General features: G+C 41.3%; 1 long non-coding RNA gene across 1 annotated transcript in view; it reads right to left on the bottom strand.

The window, feature by feature from the left end:
• LOC109452138 (uncharacterized) overlaps positions 1 to 24265 on the bottom strand; it is a 119482-nt gene extending 95217 nt beyond the window's left edge. The window contains exons 1-2 of the long non-coding RNA XR_012492631.1: positions 24161 to 24265; positions 15086 to 15149 (exon numbers count right to left, since the gene is read on the bottom strand). This is a non-coding gene — a long non-coding RNA (uncharacterized LOC109452138). The remainder of the gene's footprint in view (positions 1 to 15085; positions 15150 to 24160) is intronic.
• Positions 24266 to 24938: the final 673 nt, after the last annotated feature.

The raw sequence follows: 24938 nt of genomic DNA, 5'->3' as shown, positions 1-24938 counted from the left end.
AGTTTAATTTGCCTTCAGGTTAGAAGTAGGGAGAATAAATACAAGATAATTCTGTGGCTTCATGATCCCCACATTAAGCGTTAGAAACCCTCACATTCTAAGATTTGTCTTCTAATTCTAATTGGCTGTCACAATGATCATTTAAATTACAGGTGATACAACTTTAAATTGGCTTTGAGTGTTACCAAATTAGCTAACATTATTTGGTCTGTCATTGTCATCGCTTTGTCATCTGTCAACTCAGCTAGACTGAACTACAGTTCCCAGGACTCCGTTTCCGGCGTGTTTCCAACTAGGGTCATCCACAAGAAAGATTCCTGAGATCTGCTGAAGGGCGGGAAAGAAGCAGCAGCCATTTTGTAGCTCACACTCATTATTACCACCAACCAGCTGACTCACTTTGTTGACAGGAAGCAGCATCTGTGTCTGCAAATTCTCAGCCTTCCCTTTGGTCCCACCTTCAGCGTCGCTGATGCCAACGTCAGGTGTATCTTTTCCTCTGTGAGGAATGGCCCTGGTTTCTGCAGGACACCTTTGCCAGGTCAGAACCAACAAGAATTGGCAAGCGTCTCAGTCCATCGTTGTGGGGTTCCAGCTCATGCATGTGGGTTCCAGCCGGCTTGCGATCTTTCCTTCCTGACTGTGTTCCTTGAGAGCTTCAAGTTCCAGCATCGGATGAGACACAGGCTTGCAGACACTGCTTAACCAGTTATACAAGTACATGCAAGTCTGGCTCCTTCAGACAGATAGATAGATAGATAGATAGATAGATAGATAGATAGATAGATAGGCAGATAGAGATAGATAGATATAAAGAGATCTATATAGATATAAATGCTATATAAATTATAATATATATGGCATACATATATCATATAAATATATATATGTTTATATTATAATTTATATAAAATATATATAAATTATTATAATATATATTTATATGGCATATATATGCCATATATATTATAATTTTTGTACCCACCTCTTCCTAGAGGTGGGCGCTCTATATGTGTGTGTGTGTGTGTGTGTGTATATATATATATATATATATATATATATATATACACTATATAATATATATATATATATCTGTATATATATATATATATATATATATATATATATATATATATATATATATATGTATATTTACAGAGAGAGAGAGAGAGATTCTAACAAGTGGTAGGGCTATGTTCAAACCTGGAGAGGTGTGTTTTAGAAAGCACACATCACCTGAAATCAATCTCATGTAAAGTTAACCAATAGAACCCATCTTTCCACTGAGGGTCATGTCTTGGAATCTTTTCTCAAAAGAAAACGTAGGTTTGTTAGGTGAGGCAGGACATGTATGAGAGAGAGAACAAAACTCAGCGTACATTAAGCACTCCCTGTGTTCAGAGAGCCTTGTTTATTTATACGGCATATACACAATAACTATAACATATTCCTCTACCTGGAATTTATGATGTAGTGGAGAAAGCTGGCCTGACACCTGCTGAGATGCTGCTTCCATCTCAGGCTAACCAGCCCGGTACCATCTGGCCAGCCTCAGTCCTCTAACACTGTGCACGTGAGGTCACAAATGCCTTTGCCCTGCATCCTCTTTCATTCATGTTTCCTGATTTATTCCTGTGTTTACCTGGCTCCTGATACTTTGTTTCAGTCTTTATTTTTGTTTCTATGAGGCTGACAAGGGTTTGGCAAATCTGCTAAGACCCTTGATGATCTCCCTTGGGGCTAGTTTTACTCTGGATCACCAGGTCCACCTGCCCTTGGCTGACCTGTATAACCAATCAGTGTGTTCAGACTCTGACCCTCATAACTCAGGGAAGGAGTGCTGCTCCCTCAATCTTCACCCCAACCAGAGAGCTTCAAACATCTACTCATGAATAATGTCAAGGAGCACAGCTAGGAAGAGGTGGGTACAGTAGGAAAAGTGCTACATTCAGACTGATTATAATGAGCCAACCTCCAGCTTCCATATTTGAATATTCTGTGTGGAGCCAATTATGAAGTGAGATTGTGGGCCAAGAACAAAACCATGAATAGGTGCTGTTAACAGGAGAAACTATGATATATAGTGGGTATGTATAATAAAAAAAGAACAAATTCAATGCAAAAAAAAAAGCAGAGGCAAAGGAAGAAGTATAAAAGGAAGGACTCAGCGCAGAGCTTGGCAGAGTCTATCTTAATTCAGACAGACTGTCTTACTGCCTCTGGACCACTTTTAAAGGATCAGACACATGCCTTTGATTTAGTGGGAGTGTAATTTTAAAAGCCCCATCATGTGTCTGCCATTTTGTTTGTATCGCCGCTTTTAAACTCCATGGCAACGGTTAGTAGTATGAGGAAAGAGGAGTCCTATCAATGGGTAACTGGGCGGGGGAAGCTGAAACATCACTTTGAACTCCAGTCACAATGCCATGGCTGAGAACTGAGTACCCCACTTGAATTCATGGGAGCAGTACAGCAGAGTTTTGTCATTACCTAGTCTTCAGAAACCTTTTTTGTTTTCAAGTTTTTAAGGCTGTTAATTCTATCTCTTTGATCAGCATCCTATATCCTTGAGAAAGAATGTATGTCACACAGAGAGAACAGTGTGGTTAAGGAGATAGTGCGCTAGGACTCAGGAATGTAGATTTTATTTCCTGCTTTTACCTCAAACTCCCACAGTGACCTTGTGAAAATCACTTAAATTATCTGTGCTTCCGTTTCTTCCCTTCGCAAAGCAGGTAAACCTTAGCCTATGTTATGAGGAGCATGAAGGCAAAGAAGACTGCAAGGACTTTAGGTTTAACAGGAAGAAAAATACTGCAGGAAAATAAATTACCAAGCACATACACAAAATGTAATTTGTGGTTAACCCTGAGAAAGCTGGATGTAGTTCCCATGATCTTATATACAAAGGTACCAACTGGAAGATTCTTAACCCAGTTTAGGACTGATTCTGCTTCTAGATTTAAATTTTAGCCAAAATATGATTGAAATGTATTTTTACTCAGCCTTATGTAATAACCCAATCACAAAAACAAGAGAACTGAAATATCTCCTTCCTTATTTGGCAGCTAAGGAATGTTGAGGTCAGATTGTACATTTAGATCCGAGTTTCCCTAAGCAGAAAGGGAAACATCTATCCATGTCCCATCTTTCCATGTTCAGTCTCTCAATATGCATTTGCCAAAAATCCACATTACATCAAATATGGTGCAAGGGGAGCATACCCTAGACTCCTAGCATCTGGGTACTCAAAGAGCGGTCCATGGAGTAACACCAAGAAGATCCAAGATGGTGGAGTAGATAAACACTGTGCCTGCCTCCTTCCCTGAACACATTAAAATTACAACTAAATTATACAAGAATCAACCTGGAGAACTATCTGAAGTCTAGCTGAACAGAAGTTTTGTTACTAAGGATATAAAGAAGCCAAGTCTAGACTGGTAAGAGGAGTGGAGACAAAACAGGATGACCCAAAAACTCCATGTGGCAGTTGAGAATCAGGAAGAATATCTCAGCTGTGGAGGTTTCTTTCTGGAGGACACAGGGCCACCAGCCCCACACCAGGCTCCCCAGCCTGGACAACTGATGCCAGGAAGAGGAGCCCCCCACAACACCTGGCTGTGAAAAACAGTGGCAATTCCTACCATCTGGGTGGGACGGAAGGTGGCAGGAAACCCAGACGTCCTCTTAAAAAGCCCGCGCACAAACTCACACACTTGCAGACACTCACGCAGGGCTCCAGTTGAGGGATGGTGACTCGGGGGCATCGGAAGCATACGAGGGGCAGACTGGGTGTGTGTCTTCAAGGAGAGGGCCGAACGACAGTCGCCATTTTCCCTGTGTGTCGTCCTGGTCCTGAGCAGCCGTCAGACAGGCACCATCTTTTTTCTGTTGAGCCCACCCTCCCACAGGCCAAATCTGAAACTGATGGGTCTGATGAGCTCCCCTGTCTACCCTGCTGACTCCGCCCCACCCAACTCTCACAACACAGGAGGTACTTTCTCAGCCAGCAGCCAGCCCCACCCACATTGCTCTCTTTGTTGGAAAACGATTGGAGTCAGCTGGCCCCAGGCAGGTGGGGAATGACCTCAGTGTGCTCTGAGACTTCTGCTGAGTAGCTCCAAGCTCAGCACTGGCACCAAACCAGAATCTACATTAACCTGGTGACCACAACTCTTCCCACTCTAGAAACTCCCTGAGACCCTGCCTCACCCAACTTGCTTACCGCACAAGGTTTTATCAGTGGCTGAATGCTAAGGGAGCTAGCAAGTGGCAGCAGGCCTCGGGGTGACACGGCTTTTTGTGAAGCTACCCCAGGCCCAGTAATGGTGGCAGCCATCCTCGGTTTGCAGGTGGCCTCTCCCACATTTCTCCATGTTTAACAAAGGCAGTGAAAAACTGCAGATCACTTCTGGTCACAGGCAGTGGGTGACCTGGGCCTGTACCGGAGCCCCTCCCAAGAGGCCTCAGAAGAAACATACTTGGAGGTTGGCTTCAGAACACAGATGAGCACCATCCAATTAATCCCACAAGGAGCACACACAATGGGTGGTCTCAATTCACCGGAGCCTGCTGTGGTGTATCCCACTCATTGGGGTAAGGACACTGCACAGCAGCCCATATGCTGTGGACGTGGCCAAACCCCACAGCCAATCAGCCTGAGGGTCAATTCCACCCACTGATATGCCAATAGCAATCAAGGCTCACGTATAACAGAAGAGCACAAAAACCCACAAAAAGGACACTCCTGGAGCACCCGGAGCAGGTGACCAGGGAGACTATGCCAGGGCCCCACAGGACACCAGTTACATAAAGCCACTCAGCCAAGGCTTAATGCTATCCTCATCATTTCATTTTGGTTTTGTGTTTGGTTTCTGTTTCTTCCTCTAGATTATAATCTTTTTGAAGACAAAGATCAGGTCTCTCTTATTTTCACCAATGCCTACAACCTTTTCTTGCATGTAGTATGTACTTACTATATATCTGCTATCCAACAGATCTCTTTCTTGAATGTGCAGGCTCAGCCTACTCTATTTATGCTGTCTCGTGTCTTAAAGTGGCTGCCCTGTGTGGTTAGCTTAAGAAATAACACTTCAGGGTAATTAGGGAGCCCTCTAGCTTCTTTATCAAGAGCTAAATGTTTTTATGAACCATTTGAAATATGAAAACAGAGCTTCATGTTTACATGCCTTAGTTGTGCTTTTCTTTAAAACATTTTATATAAAATTTTTTGGCACAAAATAAAAAAAGATATATCCAATAATAGATTTTTTAAAAATTGCTCTGTGCAGGATTCATCAAAAGTAAGAAACCATGTGTTTCATCGTATTCAATATGTAAGCATTATCTCTGCTCAGTGACACGTGTAAGACCAGGAATTGGAATAAAAACTATTCTTGGAATAAAAGCAGTGAGCTGAAAAATTTTAAATCAAACATTCTCATTTCCTGTTTCCCAGAGACAGTGTAGAGAAACCAGCATTGAAAACAATCTATATTGTACAAATCTGGGACTGGAGTGTAAGCTTTATGAAGGCAAGGACATCTGTCTATGCTTCACCACCATGTTATCCCCTGGTTATAGCTTAGGGTTTGGGAAACAGCAAGAGTCTAATAAATCTTTATTGAATGAATGAAGTGAAACCCATTCTAAAGGGTACTGTTGGTATTGTTAGCATGGAATCATTTATTTCACAAGCACCTACTATGTACCAAGCACAGCGTTAGTGGTTTGTGATAAAGAAAGCAATAAAAGAGCAATGCTTTATGATAGAGATCTTGAGGGGATTCTGTAGACCTTGACCTTGTGTGAGCTCTGGCTCTGTGTAACTGGGAAAGTCACATAACCCCTTGGAGCCTCAGCTCCCTCATGGCAACAAGGAGAGTGCAGGACTAGGTAACAATATTGGCTCCAGTGTACTTGGCATGAACTGTGAATCTGACATTTCACTGGGTTCTCTACACGTGTGATTTAATTTACTCCTCACCACAGGTGTACAAAGTATGTGATATGCCCTCATTACTAACATGGCCTCGGAAATGTAATGGCCTTGGAAAGGTAATGATATTTGCCCACTGTCTCAAGTTCAAGCAGTCTGAGGTTGAACCCGGATCCTCCTGACTACGAAGGCCGTGCTTTGGGCTCTCTCCCTCATGCCTCTCTACCTAGGATGACCACATATTTGCTAGGGACAGTCCCAGCCCTACCTGGTCACCATATGCCGAGGAGTCTCCACTTTGGGACTCAGTGGCCCCTCTCCTTTAGAGAAAGCTATCACGTATGTTCCGTTCCGCCTCTAATTTCTTCCATAGCCTAGTGAGAGTGAGGGATCAGATGCCCATAGAGAAACTCAAACTCAAGTGGGGGTGTAATCACTTGCCTTTGCTTAAATGAATTTGAATGATACCCGTTCTTCCAGAGCCCAGTGTCCTTGAAATGAACAAATCCAAATTCACTTGACAAACTGAGAATGAGAGTGCTAAACTTTTACAAGGATGATGTTGACGATGGTAACAGTAAACACAACACTCAGAACATTAAACAGTTTTCTCACATGGATTATGCAATGAATTAAATGTGTATTCAGTAAACAAGCCTTTATTGAACACTTACTGTTAGAGAAAGTGAGGTGCTCGATGTGCCATCCTTTTACCTGAATATCCTAACCTCTTTTTTACTTTTTTTTTCTGTAATATAGGAAACATCTCCAACCTGATGGAGCAAAGCGGTTATCATTCAGACAGCAAATGTATGGAAGGGTTCAGCTTCTAGCTCACTGAATGTTTGTCCCATGCCCTTTAGTCCAAGTACCAGAGTGTTTATGCATTCTTTCATTCAACAAATATCTGTAACATGCACACTAGGTATCGGCACTTTTCTAGTGCCGAGCAAAACAAAGAAAATCCTTTCCATCTTACTGCTCATATCCTAGTGGGACAAATCAGGCAGAAGATACAGTTAGTATATAACACAACAATAAGGTCGGAAGAGACAAATGGAACAGACCGAGAGGATGAGAAATGATGGGATGATGAGGGAAGGCTCCCTTAAGGGGGTAACGTCTGAGTAAAGATGTGAAGCTGGTAAAAGCACAAATTATACAGAGACACACAGGCTGAGTTCCAGGCAGAGAGAAGAAGTGCTCCAATGGGCTGAGGTAGGAGGGGGGTGGGTAGGTCTTCCTGAGCAGGAGAGGACGTGACATGGTCAAGGGACGGAAAGGTGGGTAGGTCAGCAGGAAGGTCTGTGTTGTAACAGCAAGGGAATCAGAGACTCATCAGGGCTGTCATGCATAGGGTGTGTGGGCCATGGCAAGGAACTGAGGGTTGTTTAGGTATTATTCCAAGTGTAATGGAATGTTCCACTGAAGATCAGTTCATAGGTAAAGAACATGAAGCCAGAACAGAGGTTGCGTCGATATTAGATACCGGAGAACATGAACTCCATGCCAATAGCCACTCCCGGAAGCAAAGTAGATTAACAGGGACCAGATGAGAAACCAGGACAGCACAATGGGAAATGTCAAACCCCAAAGAGCACATTTGGAAATGTGTTTCCATGGGGTGGGTCTGAGGTCCCAGTTTGTAGACCCATCCATGATCTAATACCAGGGACATGACGGGTGACAGGATCACAGATGAATCGAGCTATTGCTTTGGAGATTCCTTTCTAGGCGGGTGCCTTGAGTAAGAGGAAGCCCAAATCTACTGAACGCTACCGGCCAGGCATCCCGTTCCACTGGTGTTTCACAGACATGATTCCATTTAAATCTCACAACAGCTCCGTGGGGTAGAGGTTCCAATTCACACTTGACAAGCGAGGAGCCTCAGATACGGGGCATGGCAGTGACTTGCCCAAGGTCAAAGGAAGCCTTGGTTCCCAGACATGAGACCCCATCTTTCTCCTATGCAGGGAACCTGTCTACACTTCATCATTGCCTCTTCCATCACTCAAGGAGAAACCAGGCCAGAAAGTGATGTAATGCCAATAATAACCACCACCCAACTACAGAGGCCTTTGCCGTCTGCCCAGCTCTTTCCATTCATTATCTGGTGCTTCCTATAAATGAGTTCACACACTCGCTGCGTTTTATTTTCACAGGAATGGCAAATACAGGATGTGATAAATACTCTGAACGAGGAAACATTTAGCCTAAGCTAACTGTTATCGGCAGCATCTATGACAAATGATTTAATAGAACCCTGAAAAGCCCAATGTGATGACTAATTGGTGGTTAAAGGTAGATGGAAATTTACTTTGTAAAAAATTACAGGGAAGTAACTCGATTAACTTTGAAAGAGAGGAGGAAAAAAGCCAAAAAAAATACACACATAATGATTTACTCCTCCTTGCAGAAATAGCAATAAAGATAAGAATTACAACCCCAAGAGCAGTTACAGAGGGAACGGGCATGTTTCATTTTGCATGCTGGATGTAGAAAATGTGTCAGCACAGGCTATATGAATAGGTAAGCGCTGGGATTTTATGAACCCGAGCAAACCCCGCTCTCTAGGCCAATCTCTTCAATGGGAGGCATATATAGGGGTGTCTGATTTGGGGCCCACTGAATCAGGACCTTCTCCCTGGCATGGAAGGACATACAGCTTGGTACTGAGGTCTTGGGAAAGACATTAGCCTTGGGCTCCAGCTGCCCTGGGCTGCTGGCTCCATTCTGGGTGACTGGGGACACATCACCTAACACCCTGAAAGTCAGGTTCTTTATATAATAATGATAATAAAGCCAACTCACTAGGATTATAAAAGGTAAGTGGTTTTTGTATGTAAAATACCCAGCACCATGCCTACTGGGATACAGTAGGTTCACCAAAACATACATTTCTTTCTTCCTCTACCTAGTTATTGCCAAGCCTCACCCATCCCCTTGAAAAGCCATATCAAGTCTTCCCTAATCCTCTCTCCAACTCTATCCCCCACTGAAGAAAATCATAAAGTTGATATTGACCCCATAGGAAAAGCACGAAGCCATATAATCATTGTACTTGCGTTGGTAAATATTTAAGCCCAGGACTCTATTAATTGTCTGTAAAAATGTGTTGATTGTAAACCTTCTTGCTAGCATTGTTTGACCTCCACGGCTGTATTTGTCTCCCCTTTCATGACATGCAGGTTGACGAGCGTCCACAAGCATCTTGCCTGTGTGGGGGATGGAGGAAGGAACTGGAAGGAGCAGTTAGTGACAGCTCTACCCGGACGGAAGTCCCACCCAGCCATAAACTCGTCTGGGAAGATCAAACTGCCTTCTCTCTGTGACTCCTGCTAGCTCTACAAATGCTGGCGCTGTGTTGTCAGGACTTCCTCCACACTTAACCTGCAGCCTCTCTGTCCCATCTCCCTTTCAGCATCACTCCCTTTTCTCTGAAGAATAAAATGCAAACTCCACACCGTGGCCGTCAAGTACCTGGCCGCTGTCTCCAGCCTCCTCGCCAGCGCTGGCCCCACTGTCCTTTCTGTCCCTTGAACATGCCATGTCCTCTCCCGCTCACGATGTTTGTCGATGCTGTCACTTCCTCCTAGAATGCCTTCCCCAGAACTATCACTTTCACCCGCAGGAAGCTGCTCAAATGTCATCTCCTTGGGGGACCTTCCCTGAATGGCTCATTCCAAATAGTGCCTCCTTCCACCTCTTCCTTGATCACATCCCCAGATTAGCGCTTAAATACAGCTTAACAAAGGTCTGTACGTATGTGGCCATTTATTTACTTGCTTACTGGTTGCCTCCGTTACTAGAATGTAAGCTCAGAGGGTGGGTTAGTCTGGCATCCAGCTGTCAGCAAAGTGGGTTCCGTGCCTCTCTCCAGCATCTGGTGGCCGTGGGTGGTCCTTGGTGCTTCTGGGCTTGTAGCTGCATCTCTTCAGTCTGTCCCCATCTTCACAGGGCCCCCTCCTCTGTGTCTGTGTGTTGGGGTCTCATCTCTCCCTCCTCTTGTGAGGATACCAGTCATTGGATTTACAGCCCACCCTACATCCGAGAGGATCTCTTCCCAAGATTTTTAACTTGATTTCACCTGCAAAGCCCCCATTTCTATTACTAAATAACTTCACCTTCAGAGTCCAGGGGTTAGAGCCAGAGCATCCTCTTCTGAGCAGGGTGCATAAGGCAACCTACCACCGGCAAACACCTCTCTCGGGGAACCCCCGAGCCTGGGAGCCTGGCACAGCATCATCCCCTACCAGGCTTTCATTAAACGTGTGCTGAGTGAATGAATACTGTCACGTTAACACGTCCCCTATCTGACCCCGAATCCCTGCCAGATGGCCCCCCAACCCTGAGGGCGGCAGCTTCCCCACTGTCTGAGCTTCCCACTGTTTCTGCCTTCATGAAAACTCTGCAGGAAGCCAGCCCCTGGAAGGAGCAGCCCACAGGACTGCGTGGCCGTCTCCCACAGGCTGTGTGGCATGTGCTGCTCAGAGAGGCAGGGCCCGGCCTCTGCTGGGCTCCACAGTGACAAATGTCAGGGCTGTCGCTGCCGCTCAGATGGCCTTCCTTCCCACAGGGATTCGTGGTTACAAATGCCCCCTCCCACGCCCACCCTAACTTAACCTATAGGTTTTCCCTCTCTCCTGAATCATTGTTTCTCCCCATCCTGTGGCTCCTGTGTTGTCATCATCAAAGTCATCCCCATCTTAAAATTCCTCTAGTAATTAGCCCCCAAACTATAGCCCATCCACTTCCTGCCCGATTATATATGTTCATAAAGCATACATTTCTCCTTCTGAAGACTTAACACAACGGTAACCACTATTAGTATAGCTATTGAATAATATCTGACTTCCTGAACAATCTATAAGCTACTGGAGGGCAGACCTCTGTCCAATCTACAAGGAGAAAGCAGCCCCAACGTCTGGCAGCCAGAAGGCACCTCCAATCCTCTCTTTTACTCTTCACCTTCCCAACGTCCGCATCCTGGATTCAGCCCCCCACTCACCGTGACCTTGTTACAGAGAAGAGCTCGCTGCCCAATATGCAGAGCAAACTACACCACCGTGTTTCCCCAAAAATGAGACCTAACCGGAAAATAAGCTCTAGCATAATTTTTCAGCATGCTCGTAATACAAAATAAACCCTACCATATTTCCCCAAATATAAGACTGGGTCTTACATTAATTTTTGCTCCAAAAGACACATTAGGGCTTATTTTATATTATGAGCATCCTGAAAAACCATGTTAGTGTTCATCTTCTGGTTAGGTCTTATTTTCGGGGAAACAGGGTATGTCATCAGCTTTGTAGGAAAGAAGTCTTTATTTTTAAATGGACCAGCAAGGAGTCAGGGGACAAGACTCAAATCAATCTTCCCAACCCAGAGTTCAGGATGAGAAAATGAGAAAGGGAGAAAGAGGAAGCAGCAATCTTCAGAGGGAAACACTCCTGGACAAAAACAACAACAACAACAACAAAACACAGAAAAACAAAACAACAACAAAAACAAACAAAACCCAGAAAATTCCTGCACCCTAATCTCCATCTCCACGATCTCCACGTCTGCTACCCAAGGCACCCGTCTGTGATCCTGACTATTTGAGGATGCCGTCCTCTCTGCCTGCACAGCAGTCCTGTTCTGTCCTTGGCTGCCAAACTCTCACACATTCTTCAATGCCAAGTCAAATGCCATCCAGATGCCCCAGACAGAGTGAGCCCCACTATACTCTGGACCACAACAGCTCTTGTTGACTTTCCTCAACAGCATATATCACACTGCACTGTAATCATTACTCAGATAGTTTCCTTTCCTGCTAAACTAATTCTGTGCTCTACAAGAATATTGTCGTAGTTATCTATGGCTGTGGAACAAATTGCCACAATCTTAGTGGCTTCAAATAACCTCTAGTTATTGTCTCACCATTCTGTAGGTCAATCACCCAGATGAGCACGGCTAGGTCCTCTCCAGCGGGTCTCCAAAGATTGAAATCAGGATGTCCGCCAGGCCGGCCTCTTAGCTGGAGGCTTGGGGAGAGTCCGGTGCCTTGTGGTTGTAGAACTGAATTCCATTCCTTACTGGCCGAGATCCAGTTCCTTACTGAGGGCCACGTTCTGCTCCGAGAAGCTGGCCACGCACTTTTGCATGTGGCTCCCTTCACCTTCAAAGCCATCAGCAGTGCATGGACTCAACTCCTTATGCTTTGAAATTCTCTGACTTCTACCTGTGTCTTCTTCTGCCATCATCCAGAGAAAGATCTTTGTGTTTAAGGCCTCATATGTTTAGACCAGGCCTACCAAGATATTATCTCTTTTTTAGGGTCAACTTTGCCATATAATCCAATCACAGGTTTGGGAGCTCACATTTACAGGTTCCAAAGATTCCTGGTAGCCATACCTAGAAATTTTGCCAAAAGCATAGGGAAAGAGCATCTTGTTCACTGACTATGCCTCGCAGCTGCTAGCAGAGTTTCTCATATAAAGATAATTGATACATATATTAATTTTTTGGCTGAACTGACTTCAGCTGCAATGATTATGCTGCTTTCAAACTTTCTGTTTTAGCTGCATGCATACAGGAAAAAATATCTGAAATAGCAAATAAAGACATAAAACAATAATACAATAATAAAATGAACTGTAGTCCTCTCATGATGAACATTGGTCCATAGGAAAAGAGATAGACAATGGAAGAGAAATGTCACAAAAAGGAAAGAAAGAAAAACCTCTTGAAAAATGAAACCTATGTACATTTACCAACCATTGTCATCCCAATAAACTTCAATTTAAAAAATAAAAATAAAAACGAAAGTGCAGTTTTGCATATACTACACTCGAGTTCATCAACTTTCAAGCTCAACAACTCAATGATCGTTATAAGTTACTAAGGTTGCTTTACTGTTAAAACCCCTGGATTAGATTAAGGGCAAGAGGTTTTCTAAACGTAACTCTGCTTCAGCTACAAGTAGCAATCTAGTTTGGAGCTGTAGGAAAGTGATGCTCGCCAGTCGACCCCTAGAGTGAGCCATGATGAATCAGTGGTTTGGATTCAGAGATGAGGCTATTTTGCTGCATGTATTTTGCATGTTTGTTTATGTAAATCATTGCAGCATTTCCAGGTGTGTTACCTCTCTACATATAAGTCAAGATGCTAATGCTGTTTGGTGATTAAGGCTTCCTTCTTTTCTGCTGGTTGCAGCCTTCGCTTCGTTTTGTGCTTAGGCCTACAGAGTGATGACAACGGTGGACAATTGTTTCTGGCTGCAGCTCACCTGAATAAAACTGTTTCAATTGACTCAGAGAGCTGATGTCAGCCAAGACCCTATACTTCTTGACACTGCATTTTTCCCAGTGAATAATAAATCACCGTGTTCCCACCAACAGCCTCTCTCCCTCTGCCTTTCTCTTTTCTTCCACAATTAGTCATGCTGGTCTTGCTCGCCACCTGTCACTTGGCATGCTTCTGCAAATACTTTTACCCACGTGGAGGTGAATTTGGTTTCATTGAAATTTGGAACACACATGTGCTTCCTTGGGTCTGCAACTCACCAGCTGCAGTCCTTTTAAAAGTATTTTTTGGCTATATATATATTACAATCTGCTATTACTTTCTGTGGCTTTTTCAAACATTTCTATCATTAGAATTTTGAATTCCAGGTAATGGAAATATGCTTCAGATCAAAATCTATAAGTACTTAAATGCATACTGAGGAATCTTGGAGGATTGATGTTAACTCACTAACTTGTATGCAATTCATATATTACAGCTCCTTTAATTCTCCCAACAAATCTAATAAGGGGAATTATGCACCATCCTCATTAAACAGGTGAGAAAGTTAGGCTCAGAAGAGGCAACTTACAAAGATTACTCACCAACTAAGAGAAAGATCATGGGCTCTGCATAAGAAATGCCGGATTGCAAAGCCCTTATTATTTTCCTTTTATATGTTGCATTTCCTACTTTATGCTGCTTCCTTTCACCTATTCATTCCACATTTAAAGAATCCCTGGTATAAGCTAGACACTGCGCTAGTGGCAAGGATTTGTACAGTCAAACACACAGTCCTGACCCACAGGCGCTGGTAGACCAGCAGCACGAATGCCCACGTAAATGAATTACGAGGCAGTGTTTTAAAGTACTGTAATGGAAGGAGGTCTCAAGGCAGTTCTATCTAGAGATGTTCTTCCAATGCAGTAGTCACTACTCATGGATGGTTATTTCAATAATTAGAATTGTTTTATAAATAAAATTAAAAATTCAATTCCTCTGTTGCACTAGTCACATTTCAAGGGCTTGACAGTCACACGTGGCTGGTGTCTATGGGAGTAGGCAGGACAGATTACAGAACACTTCCTCCATGCACAAGGTTCTTTTGGACAGTGCGAGTCTAGAGGATCAGAAAGGCATCGGAGAGCAATTCCTGAGCTCAGACTTTAAGACGAAATAGAATTTTCTAGGCAAAGCAGCAGAGGCAGGAGATTCCAGGTGGAGGAAACCAAATGTACCAAGGCAAGGAGATGGCGTGAGAAGACACAGGTTGTCCAGTGAGCTGCACATAAATGAGAACAATTCTAAACATTTAAAGGGTGACCTGAAATTGGGAGGGTTTCTCTCACGAACTCCTCTGGGCCCCTGAGATACCCTCAGTGAACTCTAGGGAGATGCCAGAGAGCCAGGAGATGTTTGTTTTAATATGAATTGAGTGATCTGAAGCAATGTGTTGAGAGAATCACTGTCCAGTGTGGATGCCTGGTGGGTGGAGATGAGATGGAAGCAGGGATGGATAAGTATAAGGACAGGGAAATAGATGAAGATAGTACCGCTGTTAACTAGGGAAGAAAGAATGATCTTAGGATCTGAAGGAATCTTATATACAAGGAAGAGAAAAAAACAAAAAACATACACACTCTTTTTTTTTTTTTTTTTTCAGTGTTGTTTTTCTCATGGACAATTTGATGGCGGGTGGTATCATTTTTCATGATGTGAAATTCTAGAGGGACATTTTACTTATTGGATGATTGGTTTAAATTCTCTATTCTTCAAAAAATAGCAGGATGGGGAGAGGGGTGGTTTACATTTAGACCTTGAGTTACTGCTCTGTCATTCTGTCAAAGCCAGAGGGAATATCACAAAAATTTTTCTACTCACTTCAATGAATAATGGATGTCTTATTTTTCTATTCTTCCCCATAGCAAACACCAATCAGAAGCATCTGAAACAAACAAACCATGGAAACTAGAGTCAAAACCAGCATTTTGTCAACTGATTAGATAGCAGTTAGCTTAATGCTGACATTAATCAAGGTCTGATTGCTCCATTGTGAGGAGCAGGAACTATGTGCAGAGATTAATATGCAAGGTCTGGTTCAGACTGTTTCTGCAGAAGCCCCCACACAGTAATTAAGAAGAACACAAAATGAAGGTTATTGATCCATTGTGTTACTGAGAAACAACATAATTGATATTTTGAATCTTAATTGTTGGTTCCAAAGTAGAATTGACAGTTCATACAAATCATTAGTAACCGAGTTTTTTGTTTCTACCACTTAAGCCAAAATATTGAATTCAAATGTTACCCTGCTTCAAATAAACATTGATTTAATTATCAAGAAATCTTTATTTGTAAGTGATTAAAATGATCATTCTTTGGACAGATCTGATGCAATATACTATGTGTTTTGGAGTCAGACACTTTCTACTCATGAGCTTTGGAAAATTAGATTTGTCATTCAGCTTGTCTGCACCTCAAAATCCTCTTTTGTAAAGTGGCATTGACAATGCCCACCTCACAGATATGTTGGAAGGATGTGGGGAGAAAGCCAGTGTCAATGGGTCAACAGCATACTGTTCAGGAGCAAAGACACTGGATCCAAACTGCCGGGTTTCAAACACAGATTTGCAACTTATTGCTGTGCAGACTCAGACACCTGAGTTAAATGCTTTGTTCCTCAATGTCCTCAACCTTTAAAGTGGGTCTATAGTATCAGGCATCCCTGACAGGATTGTTGTGGAATTAAATGAATATATAAAAAGTTCTTAGAAAATGGTCAGACAGATTTTAAGCACTATAGAACTGTTAACTTTTTTATTGTTATAATTTCAAGTGTTTAATCACATAGTTAATTTTTAATAAATATTAACTGTATCCCTGTTCCTTGTATAGGTAGACAGTAGAAAAAACAAACCAGAGTGTGTAACTTTGCTTTACCTGTCACAATGGGTAGGAAAGCAGACAACTTGAGAAAAGACTTTTGACCTGCACAACCTATCCATTTGCATGTAGAACTCCCAGAAAACGTCCTTTTGCCTAATTCCTAAATGTGACTAAACAACACAGAAACACCTGAAATGTGAAGAAACTATGATGGGGAAAGACCAAGATTAACTAATTAAAAAGTAAAGACCCTAGAAGAAATAGATTGCTTTAACCAGGAAACAGATTTTAGCTAGTATTCTGACAGAAATCTAAGGACACATTGCTTTCCAAAACCAATAATTAGTTTCCATTAAAAAAAAAAAAAAAACAGGAACGAGTTCTTGGCAGTTAAAAAACATATATTTGGCAGACAAAATTAAAGAAAAAAACAAATACACGGGTTGAAAATATAGTCAAAGAAATGGCACAGAACCAAGAGCTAAAATGATAGAGAATAATTTAAAAGAAAACATTAGAGACAAAGCAGTGTGCTCAGCATCAGACTAAAAGAAATCCTGGAAAGGTATAACAGCTATGAGAGAGGAGAAGCTATTGCCAAAGAAATAATACAAGAAAACTTTCCTGAACTGAAGGAAATGTAAATCCTCAAAAGGGAAGTGTCCAAATCATGAGATATAGCTGTACATGCATTAGAATAGCTCACATTAGAAAATAAATAAACAAAAGTGGAAAATACTGAGTGCTGGCAAGTATGCAGAATAACTAGCACTCTCATACACTGTTAGTGGGAAAACAAAAAGGCTCATCCACTTTGGAAAACAAGTTGGCAACATCATATAAAGTTTAACATGCAATTACCATATGACCCAAGAATGTTACTCTTAGTTATTTACCTAAGTAAAAAAAAAAAAAAAAAATGACCACCCAAAAAAACCTGTAAATAAATGTTCATAGTAGCTTTATATACATAACATCAAAAAGCAACCCAAATGACCAATTTATCAAATGCGGATTGGATAAACAAATTGTGGTACACCCAGAAACAGAATATTATAGCAACCAAAATAAACAAATTACTGATATATTCAACAGCGTGGATAAATCTGAAAAGTGTTATGCTAAGTTAAAGAAGTAAGACTCAAAAAACCCACACACTGTTTGATACCATTTGTATGACCTTCTGAAAAAGACAAACTGATAGAGATAAAAATAAGATCAGTGCTTGTCGGGGGCTGGAGATGAGCAGTTGGGGATTAAGAAGGGATATGAAGTGTTTGAAATATTCTACATCTTGATATGGTGGTGAATTTATAATGGTAAATATTTATGAAAACGTATCAAAATGTACTTTAAAAGGATAAAATTGTTTGTGAATTCCTCTTCAATAAACTTGAATTCAATGAAAGGAAAAGCCCTACTGAATAACAAGCAAGATAATTTTTTTTAAAGGTCCAAAAATTAGATATGCCATTAAGAAATTTCAAGAGTGGTGCCAGCAAGATGGTAGAATAGAAAACCCTGGAATCTCCTTCCCCCTATAAACACACCAATTTAGCAACAACTCACAGGTAAAATTCCCTTTATGAGAAATCCAAAATCTAATTGAAATGCCCCTGCGTGTTGAAAGAATGTGAAACCAGACTCACAAAAGCCAGTAGTAAGATAAAGGGCAGACATCTTCTTACTAGAGGTTCCATCCCTGGCACAGCACCATACGATCAGATCTTACTCCAGGATAGATAACATGCTAGGTCACAAAATAAGTCTTAACAAATTTAAGAAGATTGAAATAATACCAAGTATTTTCTTAACACAATGGATTAAAAGTAGAAATTAATAGCAGGAGGAAAACTGAAAAAAAAAATCACAAATATTTGGAAATTAAACAGTACCCTCTTGAATAACCATTGACTCAAAGAAGAAATCAAAAAGGAAATTCTGTGAAACCAAAGTAAATGAGAATATAACATACCAAAATTCATGGGATGCAACAAAAGTGGTATTAAGAGGAATTTCATAGCAATAAATGCCTACATTAAAAAAAAAAAAGAAAAATCTGGACTTATCAAGGGTATCACTTCATTGGTTGGGCAGATGCAGGATCGATGCACTGTACACCTGAAGCTGAAGTAGAATAATATTGTATGTCAGACAGACATATATATATATATATATATATATATATATATATATATATATATATATAGAGAGAGAGAGAGAGAGAGAGAGAGACAGAGAGAGAGAGAGAGAGAGAGAGAGAGAGAGTAAAATGGTGATTGTCAGGGCTGGGAAATGGAGAGTGACTACACACTCGTAAAGTTTCAGTTAAACAGGATAAACAAGCTCTAGAGATCTGCTGTAAAACAGTGTAACTATAGTCAACAATAATGTATTATATACTTAAAATTTTGTTAATAAGGTAGATCCCATGTAAAGTGTTCTAATCACAATAAAATTAAATAAAGAAAAAGAAATTTCAGAACACTAATGACTAAACAAATGACATACAAGCTTTCAGAGAGAAAAATAGCTTATTTACAAAGGAGTGAAACCCAGAGTGTCTTCAGATGCATTTGGAACACTGGATGCCAAAAGACAATAGAGAAAGGATTTCATAGTTATGAGTGAAAAATCAGTTTCCAATCCACAGTTTTATATGCAGCTAAACTGTCACGACAGATAAAAATGAATGAAGTTTATAACCCACATAACCACTCTTAGGAAGTTACTGAAGAATACATACCAGCACAAATCAAAGTGGAAACTGAAAGGAAGACATGGCTTCCAGAAAGTGGTGAATTTAACCAGAGACAGCAGCAAAAGGAAGCCCAGAGAATAGGAGCAATGAAGCCATTTTAGGGAGCAAACAGTCCAGACTCAATGAAGATCATGGAAAGCAGGATCCTGGGGCCAGGGGTGGGAGGGGGAGGATTAATCAGAGTGAGAATAATTTAAAAATGTAAAATGGAAGCAGTGACATCACCAAGATGGCGACATAGGTCATTCCCAACTTCACTCCCCTCACAAGGACAACTAGCAACTATTCATGGAGACAACACCAGGGAGAAAATCCTTGAACCTGGGTGTGAAGCTAAAACACCCCTGGCACCACGGACACTGAGAAGACTTGGCACAAGATGAGGGCACAATGTTCAAGAAAAACATTACAGGAAAGAAAAAGCCATTGAAAACTTTCAGAAAAACATCACTGATTAGTTTGCTCACTTATTGGATGTCAGAAGGGTAGTAGATTGGGGGAGGGAGGTCATCACTTTGTGAGGCGTATAAATGTCTAACTATTACATGGTCTCGTACACCTGAAACTAATAAAAAAGAAAGACTAAAAAAGTAAATAAATAAAAGCTATATAAGGATATCATGTAATATTGGAACAGAAACCCAGGAGGCTTCAAGAAAATGCGAGTGGATCCCAAACACAGATCCCCACACATAGCCACACAACATGGGGAACGGGGCAAGACTGAAGATGCTTTGATTTCAAGAGGTAAATGAAACATGATGCGAAGTCACAAAAAACAAATCCCCAAACTCACTCAGAAAACTCAGTGAGACAGGAAATTAAACTTAGCAGAATTACATGTTTGGAAAACAAAAATCAAATTTTACTAATTGCTATAGGAAATTGATCTGATGTGTAGGAGTTAATATCTTTTTTTCTTTTATTATCACAATGCAAACAAAACACAAAAAATAAAATAAACAAGAAACTGAACAGAATAAAAACAAGGATTTGGTGGATATGATATACACTTTGGAAAGCATAAACAGCATGTTTCCCTGCTTGTCCATCATTCCAATTAATTGTTCCTCAGGAACGGATGCCAGGTTTATCCCTGAGCCTAACACATCACGTTCTCCAGTCCTCCCTACCTCAGCACACAGGCCTACCTGTACCTTTTGGATTTAACAGAGGTTGAGATGCTCATCTTAATGTAATCTTCAATTACTGACTCTCCTTGCATACTGGCACTGATTCTGTGAGTAGATATGCTCTTTTCTCAAAAATCTCTAGCTGGGTCTCAAGGTGTTATATTGGCCTGCCACAATGAAGATTATTTTAAGACCAGAGGAAGGTTCCTGTTTCTTTATTAAATTCTTTAAGAGAGATCTATTATCCTGGAAAGTAAAATTCTTACTGAATTAAGTAGACTTGCTGGTCTGTGGTACTTCTCACGTGTATCTAGGTCACAGATATTATGTTTCTCAATCCACTTGAATAGTATGTATCCCAATAGTCACCTCAGGTAAAGAAAATGAAGGTGAAATTTGCCTAAAATGCCATAGTTTACTAATTCAGCCATTCATCAGGCATGCAATGATTAGTTATGAGTAATAGGTGCCAGCAAAGTGGTGCGTAATGGGGATACAATAATGAGTGGGTCATTACCTGATAAGATTTGTGTTTGGAAAAACACATTTGGCTACCAGATGAACAGGTGAGAAGCTAAAAGGACAGACAGCAGGAGATTGGACCCTAATTTATGAGTTACGGAAATGTGTAAAGCCCACAGGACTTGATGCTGGGGAGAGGAAGAAGGAGGTATCAAAGACACCTCCTAGGTGTCAAACTTCTTACCTGGATGATGTTCTAATGAGATCTTCTAATAACAATCATTTAGGGGTACTGAAGAAAATCCTTTTCCAGGAAATCCCTGAAAAGACTCTCATTAGGATGGGGTATTGCCACAGGCACTTGGCTTATCTCAAGAGTTTGCATGCTCATAAATTCATTCAACTTCAAGACTCACTAATTACACTCTCATATTTTAAGCTTATTATGGAAGAAATTCAAACTATAAGGGTGTTTGCCTACAAGCCAAAATTAGCTCAAGATAAGGCAGTGGTAATAACTGAACCACATTTAAACCTTGATGATTTAAGGGAGAAGGCAGCTAATAAACATCTCAGAGTTCTTTCCGGATGGAAAATAAAGATTTTATTTTCCTTATTGCTCCTTAAAGTTGACATTATTTGGCAGAAATAGTCAAAATAAATTCACCGTGCTTCAAAGGACCCTGCACATAAGAGAGCAGATAGCAGCAAGACGAATCCACGTGTCCCCACAGACAGCTGCTGTGAACGCAGATGTTCAGGAAATGAAGGGTGGGCACTGCTGATAATGTCTCCCATCATGTCTTTGACCTCAAGATAAAAGCAAACAAGAGAAGCAAAATGTGCTGCTCACCAGGCTATAAAATGAAACCTGCCACTCAGGTCTGACCTATCGTATCAATTCTGAATCAGAGAAATGCAGTGCTTCCGTCAGGATTCCAGCCAGTCCTTGCTTTTTTGAGAAAGAGAAATGAATTTAAGAAACAGGAAAGAAGGGTTTTGTTATTTAATTTAGTTTAGCTAATACATCAAGTCACAGTCACCGAGCTATTCCACTCTTCTGAAAGAATACAGAAAAATGAACGCTCACCCAGCTTCCACAGGGACCAACTTTGGGTGTGTCCCGTTACTCCTGCTCACAGCAGCATTGAGAGAATGTACTTATTCTCCAATTTTCAGATGAGGAAACCAGAGCTTGGCAAGGTTAGTAACTTACCCAAGGTCACATAGCTAGGATTTTGGAGGGCCGGGATCTCAATCTAATTCTGCAGTTTGTGCAATTCTCTACCTCTCACTGCTTCTCAGTACAGTAGCCCTCCCTTACCCATGGTTTCACTTTCCGTGGTGTCATTTACCCAGCACTCAATTAGAGTTGGAACATATTAAGTGGAAAATTCTAGACATAAAAAAGTCATTAATTTTCAATTGTGTTCTGTTGTGAGTAGTGTGATGAAATCTCATACATTCTTGCCCTGGACATGAACCCTCCATTTGTCCAGCGTCTCCATGCTGTACACGCTCCCTGCCCGTTAGTCACTTAGGAGCTGTCCGGGTTATCACATCAACTGTCACAGTGTCGCAGGGCTTGTGTCCTAGTCACCTTCATTTTACTAAATAATGGCCCCAAAGCACAAGAGAAGTGATGATGGCAACTCGGATGTGCCACAGAGAAGCCACACAGTGCTTCCTTTCAGAAAAGGTAAAAGTTCTCTGCGTAACAAGGAAAGAATAACAGTCATATGCTGAAGTTCCTAAGATCTGTGATGAGAACGTATCTTCTATCCACGAAATTGTGAAGAAAGGAAAATAAATTGATGCTAGTTTTGCTGTCGCACCTCACACTGCAAAAGTTATAGCCACAGTGTGTGATAAGTGCTTAGTTAAGATGGAAAAGACATTGAATTTGTGGGTAGAAGACATGAACAGGAAATGTGTCCCGATTGACCGCAATGGTTGTACCAGGAAGTGTTGGGTCTATACGAAGACTTCAGCAAGGGCTTCCCTGAGGGAGTGACACCAAGCCATTCACTGCCAGAAAGGGACGGTTACAGAGATTCAGGAATAGGTTTGACATCTTGTCATCTCACACATCACAAGAAGGGTGAGTATAGTACAATAAAATATTTTGAGAGACAGACAAACCACATTCCCATAACTTTGATTACAGTATATTGTTATAATTATTCTATTTTATTATTAGTTGGTATTGATAATCTCTTTCTGTGCCTAATTTATAAATTACACTTTATCATAGATACACATGTACAGGAGAAAACATAATGTATATAGGGTTTGGTACTATCCATGGTTTCAGGCATCCCCTGGAGGTCTTGGAATGAATCCCATGTGAATAAGGGGCCACTACTATGGTAGGTGCCATATAAATATAAAGCTGTATGGTCATAATAAAAATAAATTAAACATACAGAGTGACAGATGATGGCTCATATTTGAATACTGGCCATGTGATACCTCGTCTAAAGCTGTAGGATTTTAGAAATGAATACCCAGGAGTGTGTAGTGAAAGGTATATGATCTTTGGGACCAGATAGACCCCCGTCTGAGTGTCAGCTGTCACCCTTACTTGCTGTGTGACCTTCAGCAAATGGCATCACCTCATATCTGCAGGTTCCTCAACTGCTAAATCCAGCCTTCCCCATCTCATAGAATATTTGTAAGGATTAAGTGAGACAATGTGAGTGAATTACCTGACAATATGCCTGGCACACCGTGTCTGCTCCCAAAATGTCGACTCACGTCACCTCAAGTTAGAGACACTGTGAGATGGAGAAATTGAAAAGGAATCCATTTGCCAAGTGGGTATCTAAATGGCAAGTTGAAAGAGTTCTCGTGATAAAATTATTTATAGGCCCACATATATGTCGGTACATATATATACACACATTTGAGTTTTATATTTGATGGAAAACAAGTTCATTTCCAAACCCTACTACAGTTATATCAGAGACCTAGTTATTCACTGCTCTGCCAGGAAAAAAATGTAAATTTCCTCTTCCTGTCAGCAGCACGATGGGTGATACACACATGTACATTTCCAGCCCAAGTCCCAGGGAGAATGAATGCAAATTAGAAGAATGTCACAGCAGGCTCCAAAATCTTATCTGCCATTCTTACGATCACAAAATTGACACTCGAACACAATTTTGCAGTTAAATAAACATTGGTTAAACGAAAACTATTTTGCACTTAAAAAGTGATAAGTTCTAATTACAAAAAATTACAACATAAAAAAAAAGAAAAGAAAAAAAGGATCTTAGTGCTTCCCAGAAATATCACATATTCCTGTAACAGTGGCCTTGCAGAATCTGTTCACGTTGCTATAATTTTATTATAGCAATCCTGCCACTTTAGCAATGCTTTTCCTTCAACACCACAGAGTATTTCTTAGCAGGGTGCTTAAATTTCTGTAAAGAGACTGCTATATCCAGGATATCCTGCTAAATAGCTCTGTCCAGTCTTTGAGCTGGACACTCAACTTCTTTAACCCTCAAACCATGACATACGAAGTGAGGATAATAAAAACCCTCACCTATTATAAGGCTGTGTGAGGATAAAGTGAGACGATCTTAGCATTGTACCATGTAGAAAGTGAGAACTCAGTAAAATTAGTATTATTACAACCTGGTTGATGTTTTCAATTGCAAGTATAAATATATATCTTCAATGGACTTCAGCAAATAAAAGCACATTTACCTTCAAAATGCAAAGTCCAGCTGCAGACCTGGCTAGCCTCTCAATCAGTGGGGCGACCTTGCTCGGGCACAAGCTCTGTCTGTGGGTAGTAGGTTGCTGAAGTGGAACAAGAGCCCAACTCCCCCCAACCCCAACGCCAAAGCCATCCGAGAGAGCCTCTTCCTGTTGGCCTCTGCACTAGTTATATTAATACGTTACCTTACATGGCAAAAGAGACTTTGCTGATGTGACTAAATGAAAGACCTTGAAGTGAGAAAATTCCACTGGATTACCTGAGTGGGCCCAATATAATCACAACGGTCCTTAGAAGAGGGAGGCAGGAGGGTCAAAGGTCAGGCAATATGACAATGGATTCAGAGATGGCAGTAAATTGGCCACAAGCAAAGGAATGCCAGCAGACTATATAAGCCTGAAGTGGTAAGGAATGTATTCTCCTGGGGCCTCTGTAAGGAACAATCTCTGCCTGTAGCTCTGCCATAGTAGGCCTACTTCAGCTTCTGTGTTTGTACATTGCCTCCTTGAAAGGGAGTATCGTTCTTCACTGGTCCTGGACACACACGATGTCAAGATAACAATAAGGTGGGATGACCTGTGAAGGTAGCTGCCATGTGACTTCCCCATTAGAATTGATCACATCACGAAAAGGTATCCGATAGTAGTAATGCACATGGTCAGAAAGATGCAAACCAAGCCCAAGTAAGTCAACCTAAGTACTAGGACTTCTTCTTTCACTAGCAGGTTTGTTCATCTTGAAGACCCTGCTTTCCTTCTTGGACTC

The sequence above is a fragment of the Rhinolophus sinicus genome, linkage group LG02, assembly GCF_036562045.2.
Source record: "Rhinolophus sinicus isolate RSC01 linkage group LG02, ASM3656204v1, whole genome shotgun sequence".
Taxonomy (NCBI): Eukaryota; Metazoa; Chordata; class Mammalia; order Chiroptera; family Rhinolophidae; genus Rhinolophus; species Rhinolophus sinicus.
This window is presented reverse-complemented; position numbering and strand designations above follow the sequence as displayed.